Source organism: Triticum aestivum, chromosome 6D (assembly GCF_018294505.1).
Source record: "Triticum aestivum cultivar Chinese Spring chromosome 6D, IWGSC CS RefSeq v2.1, whole genome shotgun sequence".
NCBI classification, from domain to species: domain Eukaryota; kingdom Viridiplantae; phylum Streptophyta; class Magnoliopsida; order Poales; family Poaceae; genus Triticum; species Triticum aestivum.
The window spans coordinates 429,941,523-429,946,782 of NC_057811.1; the positions used below are offsets into that span (position 1 = coordinate 429,941,523).

At 46.4% G+C, this 5,260-nt stretch overlaps 1 long non-coding RNA gene across 1 annotated transcript; it reads left to right on the forward strand.

The window, feature by feature from the left end:
* Positions 1–3,015: 3,015 nt before the first annotated feature.
* Positions 3,016–3,799, forward strand: LOC123145587 (uncharacterized). The gene is made up of 2 exons (XR_006472330.1): positions 3,016–3,118; positions 3,410–3,799. It is a non-coding gene; the product is annotated as an uncharacterized lncRNA (long non-coding RNA).
* Positions 3,800–5,260: the final 1,461 nt, after the last annotated feature.

Sequence of the window (5,260 nt, forward strand, 5' to 3'; positions counted from 1 at the left end):
TCGATCGTGCGTTAACAATGCCGCTGAATCGGCCGTCCCCATCAATCATGAGCCCCGGCAAATCTCCTTTCCCTGTGAGCACTAACCTCGTCTCTCTTTCTTTAACAGCAAGCGACCACGGGTTGGTATCGATTTCTATCGGTTTCGTAGGATTTGGAGACGCAGCAGAGGGACGACGACGCACTCCAAACCAACTCCAAAGCGACTAAAATCCAACGCGCACCCGGCTCAGGTTTTTGCTGGGCCGCACGATCGCTTCCGTCGTCGTCCTCCGTGCCGCGCGTCATCACTGCGTCCTCGCTGGCCGGGCAGCGAATGTCGTGCGGGAGCGTACCATCCTGCGCTGGCTCGCCCGTTTGGCGCCTTCTCTCCCTTTCTTTTCTCAGCCTGGCGTCCCTGTCGACCAGCCCACAAGTTCGTTGCGGTACGTTACGAGCTCGCAGCTAGCGTCCGTCCGTTTAATATGTTTCTCTCTGCGTAGTTTAATCGCTGGCGAGGCCGCCGTGCTGGCGTGCGGTGCGGACACAACGGAACTACTTCACGGACGACTTTTGGCTGAACGATACATGCACGATGGTAATCCAAGCGCCTACAGCTGTTCAGAATTGCTAATCGATGGTGTGAGGAGCCATGTCGTGCTTGTATCGGCTAGCAATCGTCGTCTGTGTAGCAACGCTCCAGCCATGCGTGCGGTGGCTCCCGGCCGGAATCGAAGCCGCGCCCGGCCGTGCGTACGTATATTATGGCCGGCCGATGCCCTGCCATTGCTAGCTGCGTGTGCGTCGCCTACCTGTCATCCCTACAAGGTTTGTACGCCCGCGAAAACGAGTCTCTGCAAGATTTTGTACCGGGGCGCGAGCGGTACAGATGATTTTGCGGGCGGCCAGCGGCAAATCTGTGCAGGTCTGTAGGTATCTAGCGCTGCCATCATAGTGCCGGCTAGCCGGACAGCTGGTTGGAGCGTGGTGCGTACCAGATCGCAGGCAGCGCATCCTCCGTAGTGGATTTTGAGCCTGTTTGCCTTCTTTATAATTCGGAATATAAAATATATGTTTAACAGAATTCTAAAGGAAAAATAACTGCCTTGTGTGCATCTTCCAAATTATCATGTCTAGCTTCAAGGCACTAAAATCATCTACTCCCTCGGTGAAGAAATATAAGTGATCTAAACACTCTTCTATTTTTTTTTACACAGGGAGTACATCTGGATCCCATATCAGCGCCGCACGCCACTGCCTGGTCATTGTCCGGATGAAAAAATGCCGCCCAACCGAACGCCCCATATCCGGCCCAAACGCCCGGACTGACCAACACTCCTCGTATTCAGCCTGGGGCGGATATCGAGACGCTCAAACGCGTCCGACACATCGGATCCGACCCACTCTGATCCACCCAACACCGCATAAATTGGACCCTAACCGCACTTCGAACGAAACCCTAACCGCATTCCACTCCACTCCTCTGCCCACAAGCTCCCATCCGACGATCTCCCGCATTCTTCGGCATGGCGGGCAGCGGATCCGAATCCTACACCTCCCGATCTGTTGACCCTGAGCTCGTTTCATGCGGCCCCGAGGAGAAGATGGCCGTCCGCCTTACATTTTGCCGCGCTCGGGAGGAGTCGGACTCCATCTAGTGGAAATCCATTGCGTCCTTCCAAATGACGCATGGATCCGGCACTAGGCGTGTCTCCGCTGACTCACCGGAGGCAGTGCTACCCGTCTGGCATCTGAACGTCGTGGCGGATGCGCGACCGCTTCGTTGGTGCGCCGACGTGGAGGTGAATAATTGGTGCGCCGACGTGTAGTATTATTTATGGACTAACTCAAACTCACTGTTTCGTTTAAGTTTTGCTTGGATTTTAACTTCCTTAGGGGTGCTACCACAATCAAGTTCTGTCCAATGCTTCCTCGGTGACCTCTGGTGCCTGATGGCATATATATACCCCAAGAACACCCCTTATTTTTTGACTGATTTTTTGTGCCGGCGTCACTCCATGTTCCAAGGTGATCTTTATTTTTAGACTTTATCTGACACTCTACTTAAGGGGGGAGGTTCTCTGTCTTCGGTCTACATCAACCCTTGTTGCTCCGATGCGGGAGTAGTCCCCCTTCAAGACTGAGGGTTTGTAGTAGTACCTATGTGTCATGTATCTCGCTTTCTTGATCATATCGGTTGCCACTATGATTAGGATCTAGGACATTGCTGATTAGTTGAATTTTATGATATACCTCTTGTGATGAGTATGGACCAAATCTTGTTCATGTTATGTTTTTTTACTTTGGAAGTTAATAAGATTACATGATGCATATCTAATACTAATTATGATGGCATATTGTAATAGTTCTTTCATGTATACTGCCTACTGCCTAAATCATGGTGTTGATATCATTAAAAAATAATCTAAAAAATGGTCTTACATTTTGGGACGGAGGGAGTAATAATTATGGTGTAGTGTAACATTCGTTTCGAAATTTGATGCAAGCAGGTCAGGATTCTTGATGGAACTAGTGAACTTCGAATACCTCCAGGCACCCAACCTGGTGATGTATTGGTCCTAGCGAAGCAAGGAGTTCCATCGTTGAATAGGCCATCTATACGTGGTGATCATCTATTCGCTGTGAAGGTTTCTATACCCAATCGTATAAGGTGAAAACACACTTTCCCTCTTGAGCCTTTTTCAGTATACACTAGTACTCTACAGCCACATAAGCACTCGGCCCTTATCTCTGAATTTCTACTATACAGTGGGCGTGAAAAAGAGTTACTTGAGGAACTTGCATCGTTGAAAAATGGTGGTTTTGCCAGTGCACCTGTGAAGCCAAAACGTAAGCATGAAATATACATGCATAGATTTGATCCTTGCTTTGTCTCTCCCTCTTGTTAGCGAAAAGTTCATTTCCATTTTGGATCGTTACCGGAGGAAGTGAGGAACATTGCTGTGTCCTATCGTTGCTGCTTGATAAGGGAATAAGCAACTTTTGTAGGAGAAACTAAATTCACATGTCTGTGTTGTAGCTGTACATAAAGAGAATGGAAGCCGTGCTGCTCCAGAAGTATCAGATCAACCTGATGATGGGGAGGGTGACTGGTTGAAGAAACTTTCTGATTTTGCTGGGTAAAAATGCTGAACTTGATTTCGTTATACTGCAATTGCTGATGGGTGTTTGGTCTTGTTTACATGTCATCAATGCCAGAGGGCCTTATATCCTTCGGTATATTCTCATTGATTATATGTTGTTACATGTCTGAAAAGATTTGTCGACGTAGAAATTCATGTTCAGTTCCTTTTTATTGTACTGAACCTATTAATGATTATACTGGTTTTTTATTGACTTGGTTCTGCAATCAATTGCATTTACGTTATTATGTCCTCATGTTGACCAAGTTCTCTGTCGAATTCTTTCAGATCCATTGTCAACGGGGCATCCAAGTGGCTGAAGGACAACCTGTAGCCCCTGTAAATATTCACCGCGCAATGCATTCTCTTCAACGCCAGTTATGGTGTTATCTTATCTGCAATTCTTCAATCCATCAGGATTCGACGAGCTGTTGCATGCATGTGTTCTGTTGGAGAGGCTCATCTTTTACGGCAGTGAAGTGGCAACGGAGAGGTTTAGTGTCAACTAATTTTATTGACGCCATATTTATTTTGTTTTGAGATACCCTTGTAAAGCATGAATTTTGCTGTAGACGCACTCATATTTCCTAGAGCATGTAACAGTCGTCTGATTCACGGCCGCTGATATCAAGCTCGATGAAGCTTACATTCTTTGTAAATACATATCTTTTTCCAGTAGAGCATCCCGGTACATGAGGCTACGCAAGTGAATATCCTTCTCGTCGCTCCAAATTCAGAATAAACAGGCATCCGCATCTTCAAGTGCAATTTTTTGCGATAGAACACAAGATTTCCGGACAGAATACTACTTTTTTGCATTCTGTTCTTGTTCTTGAGTTGCAAAATGAAAGTGAATTAAGACACATGATATTATCTGAACTTGAAGGTGGTACAAGCCCTAGTCCCGTGTGGAAGTGGAAGTGGAGCTGAGCTTGAGCAAGATGAGGACGGCGGCTGCCATGGGCAGGGACGCCATGAGCAGCGCCTCCACGATGTTGGGCCGCGTGATGTCTGGGAGCAGCACGCTGCCGTACTTTACAGCCGCCGCGCGGCTGACGGACCCGAGCCCCAGCGTCAGGAGGTAGCCGGAGTCATCCTGGTTGAACGACACACGTGAACCAAAATTGGAAATCGATTCAGAGACCAAGCAAAATTCGGTTAGAGCTTAACGGTGAACCTATATTGATTTGCCAATTTGCTACGCAGTACAGTGTAAATATATTGCGGCAGCAAGCCAAGGAAACTGGCAAGAGATTGTGCGAATGTAGTGCTACCAGCATTCCAGGGCGGAATGGCTGCCGAACCTGATGCTTGCCTCGGCTTGTGCCATGGGAAATTTCAGAAGAGTTATATGATTTTCCAGAGTACTAAAGTTGACATTAGTTGGATCTATACCACGAAAACAAAGGTCTGGGGCTCTGGGCAACTGAACGACAGCGATCTTTGTTGTGCAAGAATTTTATTACAGACTCTTACTGTCCTGTTCGACAACTGAGACATAGTAATTGATAAAAAATAAATCAAATGCTACCATGAGTTATTAGATAAACCAACAGAAAATCCAAAGCCTAAAAATCAGACAAAGTCACACACACACGAGCAGATCGCTTCATGTATTGTACAAAGAACAATGCCCTAAGAAAGCGTATCTACAACCCATCGAGTTTGCTACAAAGGAAATCCCAAGGACAACCTGTATGCACTCATACGCAAGCGTCAATTCCGGTGTTTCCAATTTTAATGATAGGCTAATCAAAATGAGAGGCCAAGCAGTGCTGGATAATTACAGTGAGAAGTCTAATTAAAAAATGTTAAGTGCAAGAGAGGCAAGGTGACTAATTAAACAGTGGCCCATATCTAATATAAATAGAGAGCCCAGTTGGCATTAACTTCGATAGGAGTAGTACCCAGAGACAGACCATTAGCCACAAATCGTTAAGACGATTTGCAGAATGAAACATGTTATCTGCACACAAACCAAAGCCCTTGCTTCATATACTTTCTCATCTTCTTTTTCAGAGCCTTGATTGTCATGTCCCTATCTTCAACATTAACTGATAGAAGCTTTATCTCAGCCTGCATCTTCTTTACCATCGGGCAATCAAACTCAATCCATCTTGTCGTGAATATATTTCAAAC